This window comes from Musca domestica, unplaced genomic scaffold (assembly GCF_030504385.1).
Source record: "Musca domestica strain aabys unplaced genomic scaffold, Musca_domestica.polishedcontigs.V.1.1 1, whole genome shotgun sequence".
Classification (NCBI taxonomy): Eukaryota; Metazoa; Arthropoda; class Insecta; order Diptera; family Muscidae; genus Musca; species Musca domestica.
In genome coordinates, this window is record NW_026712114.1 from 49,200,618 (window position 1) to 49,220,785 (window position 20,168).

At 34.6% G+C, this 20,168-nt stretch overlaps 1 protein-coding gene across 2 annotated transcripts in view; it reads right to left on the reverse strand.

The window, feature by feature from the left end:
• Window positions 1–20,168, reverse strand: part of LOC101897018 (5-hydroxytryptamine receptor 1) — a 329,084-nt gene that overhangs the window by 20,715 nt on the left and 288,201 nt on the right. The gene's annotated exons all lie outside the window — the stretch shown is intronic.

Sequence of the window (20,168 nt, forward strand, 5' to 3'; positions counted from 1 at the left end):
ATGGGGCTAGAGCTTTGGGATGGGCAGAAGCCTTCCCATTTGGATGGTCATCGTGTAATATTTAGCGGGTGAAATAACATTTGTGTTAAATAACATTCAAATTTTCCATTAAGCCGCGAATAGCTTTAATCCCGGCGAAATCAGAAATAGACGAACAGGTCAATTCTAACCGTTGCGTAGATGCCGATAGTAAATATATCGGATATATATAGCGAAATGTATACAATGTCTATATATGAAGAAAGGGGATGTCAACTAGAATGCTTATATCTCAAGAATGGCTGGTCCGATTTGACATATTTTTTAAATTCAGAATGCCATCTTGGCATAAAAGAATAAAATATGAAAAAATCGCTTAAAAAGATCCCAATAATAATGTTAACATAGATTTTGTAGTATTTTTCGACATTTTTTCTATTTTTTATCGCATGCGATTTTTTCAATTTGACTTATAATATTGAAGTGTACATTTTGTAATATTTTTTCACCTTACAACACAGGTTGGGATTATTATATACAGATTGCATTTATTGTCGTTAGGCTCAGAAGGGCTAGGACTATTGTTTTCAAAGATTCAACAACTAAAAATATTCCTAATTTTGCTGCCGCTATAAAGGTCACAAATATAAACCAAAGGGCACCAAATATCGCATGAAGTTAGATTATACGACAGTGGGTAGAATAGACCACTATTTTTGTGTAAAAAAATACCAACAGAGTTAAGGACAGGGAAGAAGTCTAGCATTTTAGATGACCATTGGATTATATTTAGCTGTAAAATGGACCACAACAACTAACAACACGACGGAGTGCGTAAATATTGGACAAATGCCCCTGGCCAAAAAGCTAAGGGTAATATCTGGGCAGTGTTCCGTGACATAATTTCAAAAGCGAAATCTTCCAAAATGGATTTTGACATTAGGGAGCTTCTAACATATTGTAGTGTTGTAGGGTATAATATATTTTTTTTACCTTTCAACACTATGTTGGGGGCATTATATTCGGGTCGCAATTGTCGTCCGATATTTACAAAATTCTTCAGTTCTCAACTAAGCACCAACAGACATGGAATTTTATGAGGTTGTGAGTAGAGAGGGAGAAGAGTAGAGTTTAGGACAGCGTTGAAGCCTTGCTTTTTGGACGGCCATTGGGTAATTCTTAGCTGTGAAAAGGACAACACTTTTTTGTGAAATATTACCAAAATTGCAAATATATGAAGGCGCATCTCTGACCTTTGCATAGATTATGATTTTGTTAAATATCGCATATACAGGAAATCATATGGAGGAATCTAAATGAGCTCGTGGTTGCGGTCAAAAGACAAGATAACATATTTTGGAGGACAATTTGATATTATTTTTAAGAAAGGTCTGTTCTTTCACAAAGAGCGATTTGGACATTTGATTTGCTTCATCAAATGCCGATGCATTTTCAGAGAGATACAATATTTATGAGGTCTTCAAATAGCTCTGAATAACTTACCCTTGCAACGGAACAACGGACTTTATGTATTTCGGCAAATCTACATACACTTTTCAGAGACCTGAATTGCATGATTTGAAAAGAAAATAAATTTATTAAATTATATGAAATCATTGATGCAATGTGTTAACACATTCATGAGAAATATGCCATGCTACATTAAAAATACCAGTGAGCGATTCTTTCTCTGTCATACATATATTTTGGAAAAATATTTTTTACTTCCCACAAAACAGATTGTTACATTTGCCGTTCTTCCCATTCAGTTTCATATAATTTAATATTATAATTTGCAACGGCAAAATATGCTAATTGACAATCTCGTTTAATTAATAATCACATTTATGATAGATAAACCGCGCACCTGTACACCCGTGATGGTGGTGACACCCTGACATATAACGTCAACTGTAATTTGCCCAATTCTCGAACACAACACCTTAGCTTTGTTGATTGGGAAAATTGAATGGTTCGACGGTAGCCAATATTTAGAAAATAGAATGCTAAAACAACAAATAACAGCCACCACACAAATATTTTTGTATCACATTTTTTACATTTTACATTTATTATTTAAATTCAATTTTGACATACGCCCACCATGTCGCTATTGATGCAGACGCAAATTAAATAAAAACATACATTTATATTCAATAAACATTTGCATAAACACACAGGCAAATATATACAAACATAAGCGTAGCCCATGCCACAAATGTCACAATGCCATTAAAATATGGCAAATTAAGTTGGTGGCCAATTTCCCATTATCCCCCACTCCCGCCCAGCCTGGTCACAGCCTATATCGAGTCCGTTGTACGTGAGCCAATTCAATTGCAATTATGTCACATACTTTGTATCTGTATTTTGTTTCGTCGGTTGCTTCTTCGTTCTCTGTTTTTGGTGGATTGGTTGGCAAAAAAGTGTTTTAATTATTTTCCGTTGGTTGAATTTTCTATGCGGTTGGCCTAAGCACAAATTGTATATTTTTCGCTTTATTGCAATAATTTTGCACACTTTTAATTAAAACACACATTAAGAATTACATTTGTGGATTTGATTTAAAGAGGATGTAGCGATAGTATAAAGAGTTTGGTCGACTATAATATTCCCCTATAAATGTGGACTTATGTTTATATTTTATAGGGACATTTGAATTGTCAATACTTACATTTGGCCAATAAGGTAAACTTTTTTTTTAGAAACCCAAATGTTGTAACCAAATGATAAGTTGAAATAGGATTTTCCAAATACAAAGTGGCGCAAAAGTAATCCTCCTATCAGAAAATGCTATAAAATGTTACGATTGACTCCTAATGTCCTAATTACAGCCAAAAACATCGGAGTGTCTGTCAAGTACTTGTACAAGTTGGCACAAAAGTAAACTTGTTTTTTTTTTTTTTTGGCTGTAATTGAGACATTAGGGGCATATCGTACCAAAAATGTAAATTAAGCAAGCTAAAGCGAAGGTAAGTTCGGCTGTTCCTAAATTATATAATCTCCACCATGTGAAAATTTGATTTATGGCCAAAATTAGCTATTCTCGGTATTTATATTGAATATTTTTATAGGAGTAAAATAATCTACTACTGAGGGCTCGAAATTTTTTTGGGGGATTTATACATAACGATATAAGACTCTAAGAACCCGAAATATTCAAATAAAGCGAAGCTCATTTCTGGCACAATGGGTACGTAAATGAGCAGAGTTATCAATTTTGGGAGGGAATATCAGTCAGCAGTAACAATGGACTTCTTGAAAGACCAGTTCGGTGAACATTGTAATTGACGTTATGGAGCAGTTTATTTGTATTTAACGGCTTTAGACTGTTTTTATACCCTACACCACAAGGTGGTCAGGGTATTATGTCTTTGTGCATTTGTCTGTAATAGGCAAAAGGAAACGAGATAGGCCCATACTTCCGGAAATATATCAAATACAGCTCAGAAATACATTTGCTGAATTTTATCGAGATCGGTTCAGATTTGGATAAAGCTCCCATATATAACTTCGCCCGATTTACATTTGATTGTGCACCAAACGTCTAATATTTGCCCAAATTGGATGAAATTTGGCACTTACGACCGAATTGAGTCTAGAAGCTAGTATATCAAATTTAGTGAAGATCGGTTCAGATATAGCTATAGCTCACATATATACTGTTCATCCGATTTGTCATATTTGTTACCCACAGCCGTAATGCACTCCGTAACAACGATATTCAGGGAAATATATCAAATACAGCTCAGAAATATCTTTGCCAAATTTTATCGAGATCGGTTCAGATTTGGATATAGCTCTCATATATATTTTTATCCGATTTAAAATTAATTGTGCACCAAATGAGTAATACAAGTCCGAATTTAAAAGATACAAATGCTTCGTCATATTTAGTCCTTTGAACTTTAAATTATAATTATAATCATAGCGTGTATGATTGAATTCTCCCATAAAATCTTTTAATTGCTATGTGGAACTCTACAAAATTAGCCAAGTGGAGTAGGATATCATAAAGTCGGCCCGCCCGACTTTAAGACTTTCTATTTTGGTTTTTTTATGGAAAGGGGGGTGGGCTTTTCAAAGTTAAATCTAATGTCTACAAGGACGAGCCCGCTTCAATTGACGCATTTGAAGGCAATGTTAAATGATTGAGAAAGATTGAGTACTAAGCAGATAGACCCTTGGAGACCCAGTCATGGTCAACATTTGAATCTTTAAACATTAAATTATGTAGACGTACTATTAATTCAAGTTTCTTTAAAAAAAAACTTTCGTTTTTATTAATCACACTTTACAAAGTTCTGTTTTATTATTCAGAAAACGTTACAAAAAAAAAAAAAAAAATAAGAAGGCCAAAGTCGACTTTATAATACCCTACACCACTTTGCTTATATAGTCGAGCTTCATATAACAAATCAACGCTTTTATGGGGAATTTATGAAATTTAAAACGTACCAAATACGATCATTTTTAAATGCGTATTATTCATCAAAATCCATCCTATTTGAGTTGATATTACACTTTTAGGCACAACAAATGTGAAATCGGATCAAGATATATTTGGGAGTTATATTCAAATCTGAGCCGATCTCTATAAACCTCTGCTAAGGTTGTTGTGTAGAGTATTTTACGGGTGTGATGGTGTAAAATACAAATTCGGATGAAACATGTATATGGGACCTATTGCTATATCTTAACCGATTTTCGCAAATTTCATACACTTTCTTCCGAGCTAAATTCGTTAGTATGTGCCAAAATCCATTCAATTTGGGTTTATATCAGCCATTTGGTGCAGAAAAAATTGAAATCGAGTAAAGTTATATATGAGAAAATTGGCAAAAGTATATCTGAGATGTATTTGATATATTTCCCCGAGTATCGTTGTTACGGAGTGCATACTACGGCAGTGGAGGAGGAATTTTACAAATCGGATGAAGAATACATATGGGAGCTATAGCTATGTCTGAACCGAAACACTTGTTTTTAGGCTGAAATTGGCTACATGTGTCAAATTCCATCCTATTTGAACTGATATTACACATTTGGTGCACGATAAAAACCTAATCGGACGAATATATATGGGAGCTATATCTAAATTTTGACCGATTATCTCAAATGAAACAAAATCTCTCAATCCAAGCAAATGCTTTGTGCAAATTTTCATCTTGATCGGATAGTAAATGCGAACTGTACTTTGTTTACAAAAATACATGGACCAACGGACGGACATTTTGGAATTGGCGTTATTCTGCTTTTGTTACTTTTCTGCTGAATTCGAATACATTTTCTTTGGTATTGTGTGTGTATTGTTTTTATATTCATTATGACAACTACATTAAATTATAAATCAATTAATAGAAACATTTATTATTAAACCGATTTGTTAATTAATATTGACAGTACGAGTATAATATTGTAAAATATATATTTTATTTTTTAACGCTTAATACAATATATAGTTCGAAGCAAATTAAAAATAAATTAAAATATTTTAACAATTTTGACATAGATATGTACATGACATATTCGGACATTTGGTGTGGCGAATAAATTTAATGTATGATTTCGATTATTTAATTAATTTATATAAATATATAAAAAAAACAAGTAAAGAAAGGCTACAGTCGAGCGGGGCCGACCGTTGAATACCCTACAACACTATAATAAACAATACAGTTTATATAGGCGAAATACTCGACAGAATTCCACAAGATATTGTGACAAATAATAAAAGAAAACCATCAGGTTTCGTTCTCTAATTTTCGAATAATATCAACTTAAACTAATTTGCTCATTTCCAATTTATTGGTAGATGTTGCACGTAAATGGTCTTCCTAGATCTGGAACCAATATTTCTCAAAGACCTATAACCTCTCAGAAGTGGCAAAAGATTAACATTTATTATTGGTTTTTGACTGAAACGCATCTATATGAGATACAGACATTTGACTATATTCTTCAACGAAATCAGCGTTAACGAAATAGTCGGAAGTGCGTCTTTCCTGTATTTGTGAATTCTCCAAAAAGTCACTGGAATGGACATTTTCGTATTTTGTCTACAAAAGTTGCAAAATCCTTCACACATTGAATATTTTTGGATGGCCATCCAAAACTGCTTGGCTTTTGCAATGTGCGGTAACCCCCATTTAAATGTGCGTGAGGATCGGGCGATAATTACGACCTGCCGACAATTTTGCAGTTTTTTGGTCCATTTCAACTTAAATATATGACGATCATCTCCAAAAAGAGTAGATTTCTATTCTGACCCTCATCTTATCCCCATGCAGAATTTCCTAAGGATCGGGCCATAAATGAGATCTGTATATGATATCCTAATTTCCTAACTACTTAGTTTTGTTAGCTGTAGAAATATTACCAAATGTTTAATTCAAAATGAAAATATGCCAAAAATATGACAAAATTGAAAAAAATATGAGAAAATTTTACAAAATCAATATTTTCATCTTTAGAGAGATATTTTTATGCGATTTTTAGACGTTTTTTCTTTCCTGCCAAGAGACCATTCTGAATTAATGAGAACTGTCGAAATCAGTTCAGCCGTTCTCGACATATAAGAGATCTTTCAAGCGTATCTCCTTTGCATATATCGCACATATTTTGCTAAATATCCGATTTGTTGGATAATAACATCAATGTTAAGGTCAGAAGTAACCTTGTCATGGCTTTGTGATTTCGCCGGGATTTAAAATATTCACGGTTTATTGAAAAATTTAGATTTTTTCAACACAAAATATATGGAATATTTTACCCGCTAAATATTATCCGATGACCACCCAAATTAGTAGGCTTCTTCCCCGCCCTAAACTCTATCTAAATGCGAAATTTCGCGTCGATTGGTCTATAACTACGACCTGTATAGCTACTGCAAAATCCGACATTTTTTCAGAATTTGGTCCATTTCAACCCCTAAACATTTGGCGATCATCTCCAAAAGCAATAGGGTTCTATTCTGGTTCAAGCCCCACCTACATTCTAAATTTCGTGAAGATCGGGCCATAATTGCGACCTGTAGAGTGATTACAAATTAACATGGACAGACGGACGGACGGACATACATAGCTAGATCGACTCAGTTCGGCGAGCTAGGAAGATCCATATATACTTTCCTATGTGGGAAACCAATATTTCGAGGTGTTACATAATTTTTGGCCCAATCAAACTTATAATACCCCCAACACATAGTGTTGTAGGGTATAATAAGTTCCTTTGTACAATTGATGTCATTCCGGAATGCGTTGACCAACTTTTTTTTTTGTTTCTTCACTATGTGTATAAACGTTATTAAACAATGCATTGACATCGGAACATGTATTTTGAAAAAAAAAAAAAAAAAATATATATATATATATATATATATATATATATATATATATATATATATATATATATATATATATATAAATGGAATCCAACTTGACATTTGATACAAGAACTAAGACTGGGAACTACGGTTGACTTAGAAAAATGCGTACTAATTATATGAACTGCAAAAAATGCTACTAATTTTAGAACAACTTTGTATCGGGTGATTGGATGGAGCTGGAAATTTCAAATGTTTGTATTGGAGTCCCTTCTGGAAATGCATACCACAAATATACGAAAAGTACTAAACGGTACTAAATTTAGTATTGAGTGAACAGATGGTATTTTTTACATTAGGGTGACAGTGAGGTTTTTTAAAAAAGCCGAAAGTACTAAATCTCGTATTTGGGGAAGGAATAGAGTAGGAAATCTAACATTTCGTAAGCGGATCCCTTTTTGTGCGTTAACAGGACTTGGAAATACGTTCTAGAAAAGGACGAAAAGTACTGAAAGTTATTAAACTTGGTATTTGGGGAAGGAATATAGCCAGAAACTTGAAATTTGAAGTAAGGGTCGCTGATGGGGCAAAGGACATAAATAGTATTTATTTTTTGGAAATTCGAAACGAAGGAGCCTTTTTTGTTCTGAAAATGGTTCAAAACTCCCCTTTAAATGGAATCGTAGCCATTGGGCTCTATCTGATATCTGTTGTGGAAAGCATATTATTATTATCAAAATAGGATGAAACATATAAAAACAATTTACAACAAGGTCAAACGCCATAATTTTTACATTTTTTTTTAATTTTATTGAATAAAAGCAAAAAATGTCGGAAATAGCATTAGCATTTAGAAAAGGCATAGATTTGTTCGAATTGGTCACTTTTGGCACGAAATACGGCCTTCAAACGGCCAATGAAACCGTCATACGCTGCCCGAATGTTGGTTTGTTTTGGTCCATTCCCAGGCGAAGCGCTTGCTTGAGGTGATCGACACTTTGATATTTTTTAGTGCCAACCTTGCTTTTCAAAATACTCCAGACATAATAGTCACCATGGTCGGCGCTTGAGTACTGGTGGCCAACCGAAGGTGCACATTTTCAGCTGACCTCTTCGGCAAGTAAACACGATCATTTTGTTTGTTTACAAACTGCTGGGCAACGAATTTTTTTCTTTCGGCCAAGCGAAGCAACTTTTTGCTCTTATGAGTCTATTTTCTTACGGTTGCGGTGTAAGTTCATGCAATTTTTGGAATTTCAATGGCTTTACCTCGAGATTATTTTTCAGTATTTGCCGAATGGAATATTGCGATACGTTCAGCTCACGAGCCATTTTTCGACCACTGCGACGCGGGTTTCGATCAGGTCGCTTCTTCACTTTTCAAACCATTTCTGCTGATGTTGCTGTTTTTTCCGTCCACTTCCTTGACGTCGGGCTACGCTACCAGCATGACGGTAACAAGCGATGCTACGAGAGACAAAAGATTTATTCACATTTAAATGGTGGAGTGTTCTAACGATATACATTTGTGGTTTTCCAGCCAAATATAAAGAAACACCATACCACGCTCAAATTCCATCACGAATAACTTTTTATCTGGAAAATGCTCACCAAAATGCTTTTGTAAGCTTGTAAACAATATAATGAGCTGTCACTGGAATAATTTTAAAAGCTGTCTGACGAATGTCTTAGAAATGACAGCAGTCTGAAGTTTGTTGCAGTTTTTTCATCTCACCCTGTATATGGAAGCTATAGCAATATCAGATTTTCACCAAATTTGAGGAATTTGCTACAGGCTGTATTCGGTGGTATGTGCCAAGATCTATACCATCGCCAGGATGTTTTTCCTTGGACCAAAAAAATTATTTTTGGAAACATCTATCTCAATCGGACAAAAACTGTGGCCTGTACTTAGTTTGCGAAAATTCATGTACAGACGGATGGAAATTCAAAAATCGAATCGGAAGGTGATTCTATGAAGAGATCATCAAAAGGAACTATAGGTTTATTTCTTATCTTTTTGCATGTTATAAAACAAAAAAAAAATGCACAAAGCCATAATACCCTATATCACAGTGTGACGTAGAGTATAAAAATTACTAAATTGTAAAAATCGGGATGAAATCGAGATTAATGGTAAATGTAGGGGCTATACCCCAAATGGAACTGACATGATCCGTGTTTAAACCAGTAAAGAAAGTCCTAAAGTCGGGCGGGGCCGATTTTATGATACCCTACACCACTTTGCTAATTTAGTTGAGCTCTACTTAATAATTAAAAGTTTTTATGGGAGAATTCAATCATACACGCTATGATTATAATTATAATTTAAAATTCAAAGGACTAAATATGCCGAAGCATTTGTATCTTTTAAATTCGGACTTGTATTGCCCACTTGGTGCGAAATTAATTTGAAATCGGATAAAAATATATATGGGAACTATATCCAAATCTGAACCGATCTCGATAAAATTTAGCAAAGGTATTTCTGAGCTGCATTTGATATATTTCCGCAAATATTGTTGTTACAGAGTGCATATTACGACTGCGGAGGACAAAAAAAAAACAAATCGGATGAACAATATATATGGGAGCTATAGCTACATCTGAACCGATTTCGATCAAATTTGGCATACTTATTTTCAGGCCTAATTTGGTTGTATGTGCAAAATTTCATACTATTCGGGCTGATATTACACGTTTGGTGCACAATAAAAGGCAAATCGGACGAAGATATATGGGAGCTATATCTAAATTTTTACCGATTATCTCCAATTTCAATAGGGTTCGTCCTTGGGCCAAACAAATGTTGTTTGCGAATTTTCATCTCAATCGGATAATAAATGCGACCTGCAGTTTGTTCACAAGAATACATGGACAGACAGACGGACGGACGGACAGACGGATTGACATGCATAAATCAACTCAGAAAGTGATTCTATGCAGATCATCAAAAGGAACTATGGGTCTATCTCGTTTCCTTTTGCCTGTTACAAACAAATGCACAAAGACATAATACCCTGACCACCTTGTGGTGTAGGGTATAAACAGTAATTCCTGAAGTAACCCAAAGTTCCATATCAATTTTCAAAATCTATATTAAATGTATGCATTCAATATCGGTTGCTAACAAAAGTCGCAACAACAGTTTCTGCGCCCCTGACCACCTTGTGGTGTAGGGTATAAACAGTAATTCCTGAAGTAACCCAAAGTTCCATATCAATTTTCAAAATCTATATTAAATGTATGCATTCAATATCGGTTGCTAACAAAAGTGTGTTTCACCAATTCAATATTTTTTGAATTGAATATTTTTCGTTGTCTTAATGTTGGGGCTGTTTTTCTATTCCAATGCATCATTTACAGTTCATAAAGGTTTTACTGTGTTAATATTTTCAAAATTTTAGTTTTGAATGACTGTAATATTTTCACTCATACCTGACTCACTCGATCCGAAATCCGCTGATTCGAATTTTCTCGATGATAAGCGTTGTCTATATATTCATAAGACTATGTTAACTGTGCGTTCTTCTATAGCAATGCAAATTATTGGATTGACATATTGTAAGGAAGAGATCATAAAAAAATGTTTGAAAACGTTGCAGCCATGCCTTTTTAGGTGTCGCCACACATTGAAATTGCTATGCACTGCTACAATTGTTATATAAAATAGCCGTGACCAAAAATCTTGACTCAGGTCAAGGCCAAAACAGTATTTTATAATCGGCGAAAAAATTAATTAACAGCAGTTCAGATTTCATTTAAGGCTTACAAATGACATATGAATTTTAATATTTATATAATTTTTCTTGCTTCTGAAGAAAGCTTGCGATAAAAAATTTTAATAAAAAAAATATTACTCATCCTTAAAAAAATTAACTTATCCAGATTTATTTTTTTATATTTTTAATAAGCCATTATAAAAGCAAATAATTAATTATATACTTTGATACACGCATGCACGTTCAACATATGTCGGAGTATGCTCCAATTTAATTCAACTTTTAAAGGGTTTTTCTTTTCATTCAACTTCATTAAATATTTACCCCAACACAATAAACAATTTTCCGTGTTATTTAAATTACTCTTGCCAGACACACACACACATCCTCACAGATTCCTTCCATTTATCTGTGCATTGTTGCCTTCCTTGGTTGCCATTATCAACCAAACAGCCATGGAGTTATGCCAAAGAATGCCCAAGAAATTAAATTTTCAAGTACAGACTTCGAATTTAACGCATCTTTTGGAATTTCAAAGAATTTGTGAATAGCTTTTGTTGTTACAAAAAAAAAAAAAAAAAAAAAAAAAAACGGTGTTTATATGTCATTATTTATAATTTGTATTTAATTTTACCCCTTGACTGACTTAATGGCACTCCAATTGTCGGTTGAGCTCACCTCGCCTCTGTTTTGTGAAATAATTTATTTTGTTTACTTTTCATTAAATCCCCAGCAACGCAAGCATTGAATATGTAAACTATGATGAAACCATAATTTCCCTTCTTTGGCGACAAATATGTAAATTATTTTCTCCTTTATCAAGGGATGCTTTTTTGTGTTTTCAACTGTTGTGATTTCCGTGAAAATGTGTTTTCCTGAACTGGGGAAAAAGTGGTTGTTTTTTAGGTTTTTTTTATGTACAAGGACATTGTCAGTGTGATATGGTTCATTGAACTTTCTAACATTTGTTGTATTTTGCTATAGTTTGTTATGGCTCATTATACATAAATTGTATGCCTCCTAGTCACAATATTGTTTTTAAGAAAAAAAAAAGGAATGAAATACGATATATATTGTCAAAAATTAGTTTAAGACTTGAGGTAGGGGAGTAAAATAACAATATACAACACAAAAATATTTTCAGAAAAAAAAAAAACAAGTGCGGGGCCGACCATGTGATACCCTACAACACTACAATATGTTTGAAGACTCCTTATTTTGGAAGGTTTCGCTTGTCATATAGCACTGCCCAGATATTACTCTTAGCTTTTAGGCCAGGGACATTTGCCCAATATTTATGCACTCCGTCTTGCTGTTAGTTGTTGTGGTCCATTTACAGCTAAATATAATCCAATGGTCATCAAAAATGCTTGGATTCTTCCCTGTCCTTAACTCTCTTCTCAGGCGTGTTGATTGGCTTCAATAGAGTGATCAGGAAATTTTTTTCTTTTTTTTGGTTCATTTGAACCCCCTAAATATTTTGCGATCATCTCCAAAAGCCAAAGGCCCCTCTATATCTCCAAATTTAGACTCATCTATATATATTTTCTTGTCTACGATATTTGGCTACATTCGTCAACGAAATCTGCATAAAAATGGCAGAAGTTCGTTTTTTGTGTATTTCGGATATTGCCTCTCTAACTTCATGCGAGATTTCATGTCCTTTGGTTTCTATTTATGACCTTTATAACGACTGCAAAATCAGGAACTTTTTTAGTTGTTGGTCCATTTCAACCCCGAAATATATTGCGGTTATCTTTTGAAAAAATAGGCCTAGCCTTCTAAGCCTAACCCTACCCTTGTGAAAATTTTCGTGCGGATCACACGATAATTGCAATCTGTATTTAATAACCCCAACCTGTGTTGTGAAGTGAATAAATATTACAAAATATACACTTCAATATTATAAATCAAATTGAAAAAATCGCATGCATGTACCAAATAAAGTACCATTTTGTACAGTTTTTGGACTTAGTAAACTTTTCCAAGACCAGCTTCATGGATCAAACTAACTTTCCAACCTTGATTCACATACCAAATTTCAATTATTTTGCTTTATCCGTTCACAAAATAGAACTTTTAGAACTTTTTGTATGCATAAATTTTCAAAAACCCTGTTGTACATATATCCTGCACTTCATCAGTGATTCCAATTCCAATTTTCCGAATTCTTCCTCATTCCGTTTGTCCATACAAAGTATTCAATTTTTAGTACCTGTTATTACTTTTCGTACCCTTATAGCACGAATTTCCATAAACTCAGCCTTATCACAGGCCTACGCACCAGGACTATCCCTTGTGCATAATTTAAGATTCTAGTTTTAGCGGTGTCGTAGGGGCTTATTCTATATCAGTCAGTTAGTTATTTCGCGACTCTTTTTCATATGTAGATATCAATTACCTTCCATCGGAATATTTTCTGTTCTTGAAAAAATGTTCTATATTTCTGCTTATTACTACGTTGAAGGTCTTTTTTGTTATAGATTCCCCACATTTAAGTTATTTCGAGGGTCTCCGACTTATTTTCCTTAAAATATTTTAACTAAATACGATCTCATTTTAAAGGGAATGTAGGTCATTTTTCATAAGAGACCACTTTAATGACATACTTACTGGGTTACACCTTAAATGCCAGGATTCCAAAGAAATACTTATCTAACATTTGCAAACAATGTTGAAGCGGTGGGATCTTGTCCATCAATTTAGATTACTTTACGATGCAAATTTTGAAAAGGCTGCACAGTATGTGCTTTTATTTTATAGTTATACCCCACAACACTATGTGTTGGGGGTATTATAAGTTTGATTGGGCCAAAAATTATGTAACTCCACGAAATATTGATTTCCCACATAGGAAAGTATATATGAATCTTCCTATCTCGCCGAGCTGAGTCGATCTAGCTATGTATGTCCGTCTGTCCGTCTGTCCATGTTAATTTGTAATCACTCTACAGGTCGCAATTACGGCCCGATGTTCACGAAATTTAGAATGGAGGTGGGGCTAGGGTCAGAATAGAACCCTATTTCTTTTGGAGATGATCGCCAAATGTTTAGGGGTTAAAATGGACCAAAAAACTGCAAAATTGTCAGGAGGTCGTGATTATCGCCCGATCCTCACGCACATTTGAATGGAGGTTACCGGACATTGCAAAAGCCAAGCAGTTTTGGATGGTCATCCAAAAATATTCAATGTGTGAAGGAGTTTGCCAACTTTTGTAGACAAAATACGGAAATGTTCATTCCAGTGACTTTTTGGAGAATTCACAAACACAGGAAAGACGCACTTCTGACTATTTCGTTAACGCTGATTTCATTGGAGAATATAGTCAAATGTCTGTATCTCATATAGATGCGTTTCAGTCAAAAACCAATAATAAATGTTAATCTTTATATTGGTTCCAGATCTAGGAAGACCATTTAAGTGCAACAACTACCAATAAATTGGAAATGAGCAAATTAGTTTAAGTTGCTATTATTTGAACATTAGAGAACGAAACCTGATGGCTTTCTTTTATTATTTGTCAAAATATCTCGTGGAATTCTTTCGAGTATCTCGCCTATATAAACTGTATCGTTTAGTATAGTGTTGTAGGGTATTCAACGGTCGGCCCCGCTCGACTGTAGCCTTTTCTTACTTGTTTTTTTTTTTTGTGATTTTGGAAAAAAATAATAAAACTATTTTTATTACAGGAAATTGATATAGAACACGGTGGCGTATGATATATGTGTTATTTATTGGAATTATGACACGTTACTCATACGTCGTTCCCCTTTTCGAAATCACCCTCCAATCAAAATGTAATTGTTGAATGTAAAATATTTTTGCTGGTAAATTGTAAGGTTTCGAGTAAAATGTTGTAAGAGGGGGAAAATAAATCATTGACTTCTTCCCACAGCTTCACTTGGAGTTATATCATTCGCTGGAAGATCCAATCTCTTGCTTACCTCTTGATATGATGATGAAATCTACGTTTCTTGGTTATAGCTGGTTCAATGTTTACATTTATCTTTTTAAATATTATTGCGTTTTTTTTGTAATTTTTTTATGTGGACTAGTGTGTGGGGATGTGCGTTTTTCATATGATAAAAATGTGTATGAAACTGCTTTAAAAAGTACATGTGTGACTACGACAAATATATCAACATGTGTGGTGGACGTACTTCCTTTACCGCGTATTTTTTGTTTTTTTTTTTTTTTGTTTTGGTTTCCTGTCTCCTTACTTGATTTATGTATACAAAATGTACACATCAAATATCAAAAATCTCACACACCCCTATACATTTAAATGTATTATTCATATACGTTGCTATGTGTCCCCGGAAGACAATGTGGGATATTATGAATTAAGAAAAATGTTTTTCCGTCTCTCTGTCTAACTGCATGTCTTGTACGGAAACAGGGAAGGAGCAACCTTCACATTATCATCCTGACTAAATGACAAGCTTTAAAGCGTTCACTCAGTACTTAGCATGAGCAAATGTTAACATGAATTATTGCCTAGATAAAAATCTAATAATATTACACGTAAGGGATGACTTGTAAAATGTAGTCGGCTACAAATTGATATTATTTTTTTGATACAGCGTGTGTGGTTGATTTTAAAATGATTTATAATTTTTCTGTGAAATGTTTGTGCGCAAGATTTGTCAACATATTTCAGAAGATAATGAATGGCAAGAGGGTTCTTTATTTTATTCCAAAAGAAAATTTTTGGTTTTACTTTTAAAATTGTAATCTTTCTCCAGACCTCGATTAATGACTGATTGCCAGGAACTCTTGCATGCTCATCAATGTCTAGCCAGGGATGAAATGGACCGAAGACATATGTTTTCCTGATATTAACGTTTCTTTATAGATTTCAAACATGGAACAAACGATGAATAGCGATTTCGGGGTTTAATATTGTTGGCCAAAATCAAATTTATTGACATCACAAATATTGCCCAAAAACCAGTAAGGAAAAGTCAAAGTTGGGCGGGGCCGACTATATATTACCCTACACCACTGTGCATATTTAGTAGAGCTCCCGTAACGAAAAAACTTATTTCAAGTAGATCATACCACCTATCAGCACTTGGCTTTAGAGAAGTTATAATTTGCTATAGACTTCATGATATCACTTGGAGAAGGATTTTATTAAAAAATATATATCAGGGCCGAGTTGCACAAAATGAAAACGTACGTCCCGAAATTCACTTAATTTGCGCTCATATTAGTCATTATTTGCACAATAAACCTGAAAGCGGACTAAGGATATATATATAGGAGATATATTCAAATCTTAGCCGACAAAGATATTTCCGAACTTTATAAGATGTCTGGTACCAAATATCATTGTTGTTGAACACAAATTACGAATTTGAGAGACTTAAATACAAAATCGGATGAAACAAAAACACGGTGAGATCAAAAAAAAAAAAAAAAACTGCAAACAACTTCAGACTGCTGTCATTTCAAAGGCACTCGTCCCACAGCTGTTAAAATAATTCCAGTGACAGGTCATTATATTGTTTACAGGCGTACAAAAAGCATTTTGGTGAGAATTTTCCGGAAAAAAGTTATTCGTGATGGAATTCAAGCGTGATATGTGATTTTTTTTATATTTGGTTGGAAAACCACAAGTGGCTATCGTTAGAGCACTCCAGCATTTAAATGCGAATAAATCTTTTTTGTCTCGTACCATCGCTCGTTACCGTGATACTGGTAGCGTAGCCCGACGTCGGAAGAAAACAGCAACATCAGCAGAAATGGTTCGAAAAGTAAAGAAGCCGTTTGATCGAAACCCGCGTCGCAGTGGCCGAAAAATGGCTCGTGAACTGAACATATCGCAATATTCCATTCGGCAAAAGAAAGAAAATAGACTCAAAGGAACTAAAGAGTTGCTTCGCTTGGCCGAAATTGGTAAACTGCCGAATTTGGTTCTCTCCGATGAGAAAACATTCGTTGTCCAGCAGTTTCTAAACAAACAAAATATCGTGTTTATTTGCCAAAGAGGTCAGCACCTTCGGTTGGCCACCAGAATTCAAGCGCCGGCCATGGTGATGGTGTGGGCCACCATAACAGCCGATGGTCGCTCTATGCTCGTATTAATCGACCTTTGCATCAGAATAAATACCGAATATTATCGCGAAAATATTCTGGAGGGTGTATTAAAGCCTTGAACACGAAAACATTTTGGCCGCAGACTTTGGATATTCTAACACGACTCAGCACGCGCCACCCAAGAATGGTTACAAAACGAGGTTCCTCGCTACATTTCCAGCGCACAATGGCCACAGAAATCTCCGGATACCAATCCGTTGGACTATTGTGTTTGGAGTATTTTGGAAAGCAAGGTTGGCACTAAAAATACTAAAGTGTTGATCACTTCAAGCAAGCGCTTCGCCGGGTCAAAATACCGCTAGCAACAGTCGCGCAGTAAGCAAAGGCTATAGTCGTTCGGGACCGACCATGTGATACCCTACAACACTACGATATGTTAGAAGCCCCCTTATGTCCAAATCCATATTGGAAGATTTCGGATTAGGATTTTAACTAGGGACATTTGCCCAACATTTATGCACTCCGTCGGGCTGTTAGTTGTTGTAGTCCATTTTAAGCTAAATATAATCCAATGGTCATCCAAAATGATAGAATTCTTCCCTGTCCTTAACTCTCTTCGTAGGCGTGTCGATTGGCTTCAATTGTGTGATCAGAAAAACATTTCTGTTTTTGGTTAATTTGAACCCCTAAATATTTTGCAATCATCTCCAGAAGCAAGAAGCGCCTCTGTATCTTCAAATTTATACTCATCTATATGATTTGCTTGTCTACGATATTTGGCTATATTCGTCAACGAAATCAGCATAAACAAGTAAGCAAAGGCTACAGTCGAGTGGGCCCGACCGTTGAATACCCTACAACACTATAATAAACGATACAGTTTATATAGGCGAGATACTCGCAAGAATTCCACAAGATATTGTGACAAATAATAAAAGAAAATCATCAGGTTTCGTTCTCTAATTTTCGGATAATAGCAACTTAAACTAATTTGCTCATTTCCAATTTATTGGTAGATGTTGCACTTAAATGGTCTTCCTAGATATGGAACCAATATTTCCCAAAGACCTATAATCTCTCAGAAGTGGCAAAAGATTATTGGTTTTTGACTGAATCGCATTATTGGTTTTTGACTGAATCGCATTTATATGAGATACAGACATTTGACTATATTCTTCAACGAAATCATCGTTAACGAAATGGTCAGAAGTGCGTCTTTCCTGTATTTGTGAATTCTCCAAAAAGTCACTGGAATGGACATTTTCGTATTTTGTCTATAAAAGTTGGCAAACTATTTCACACATTGAATATTTTTGGATGGCCATCCAAAACTGCTTGGCTTTTGCAATGTCCGGTAACCCCCATAATTACGACCTGCTGACAATTTTGCAGTTTTTTGGTCCATTTCAACCCCTAAATATATGGCGAACATCTCCAAAAAGAATAGGCTTTTATTCTGACCCTCATCTTATCTCCATGCAAAATTTCGTAAGGATCGGGACATAAATGCGATCTGTATATGATATCCTGATATCCTAACTACTTAGTTTTGTTAGCTGTAGAAATATTACCAAATATTTAATTCAAAATGAAAATATGCCAAAAATATGACAAAATGGAAAAAATATGACAAAATTTTACAAAATCAATATTTTCATCTTTAGAGAGATAGTTTTATGCGATTTTTTTAGACGTTTTATGTTTCCTGCCAAGAGGCCATTCTGAATTAATGAGAACTGTCGAAATCAGTTCAGCCGTTCTCGACATATAAGAGATTTTTCAAGCATATCTTCTTTGATAAACATATATATCGCACATATTTTGCTATATATCCGTTTTGTTGGATGTTAACATCAATGTAAAGATCAGAAGTAACCTTGTCATGGCTTTGTGATTTCGCCGGGATTTAAAATATTCGCGGTTTAGTGAAAAATTTTGATTTTTTTCAACACAAAAGATATGGTCTATTTTACCCGCTAAATATTATCCGATGACCACCCAAATTGGTAGGCTTCTTCCCCGCCCTAAACTCTAGCTACATGCGAAATTCCGCGTCGATTGGTCTATAATTGCGACCTGTATAGCTACTGCAAAATCCGACATTTTTTCAGTATTTGGTCCATTTCAACCCCTAAACATTTGGCGATCATCTCCAAAAGAAATAGGGTTCTATTCTGACCTCAACCCCATCTACATTCTAAATTTCGTGAAGATCGGGCCATAATTGCGACCTGTAGAGTGATTACAAATTAACATGGACAGACGGACGGACGGACATACATAGCTAGATCGACTCAGCTCGGCGAGCTAGGAAGAAGATCCATATATACTTTCGTATGTGGGAAACCAATATTTCGAGGTGTTACATAATTTTTGGCCCAATCAAACTTATAATACACCCAACACATAGTGTTGTAAGGTATAAATATAAAAGAGTCGATCACCTCAAGCAAGCGCTTCGGCGGGAATGAGCCAAAAAGCCGCAGAGCAACATTCGGGCAGTCATTGGCCGTTTGAAGGCCATAATTTGTGCCAAGAGTGGTCAATTCGAACAAATCTAAAGTTTAATGCTATTTCCGATATTTTTTGCTTTCATTCAATAAAATTAAAAACAAATTGTAAAAATTATGTTTTTTTATCTCACCATGTATTTATATAATGAAGCTTATTTTTTGTTATAAATGCTATACATTTTAGAAGAAAATTTCAGATTTATACGTGATGATCTATTGTATTTTTCTTTACTGTGTTATGTCTTAGAAAAATTCAATTAAAGCAGCAAAAATAATGTCTTCGCAGAAATCTAACTGAGACAACGACAAAAAATTACTGCTAAATCATATTTTTTGTTTATATAATTTTATTTTATTTTTTTTTTTGTCTCAGAAAATATTGTCATCTTACGGCGATGCAATTTGCTTTCTTATGTTCCATTCGAACGAAAAAGAATGAAAAATATATGTGTTCCCTTGCATTGATTTTATTTCCTCTTAAAAGGAAAGGGCCAAACAAGGAGTGAGCATAACATGTCATACGTTTTACTGCTAATATCACGTACTTGTCATGTCAACATGTGAAACTCCCTCTGCCCGCGCTCCGC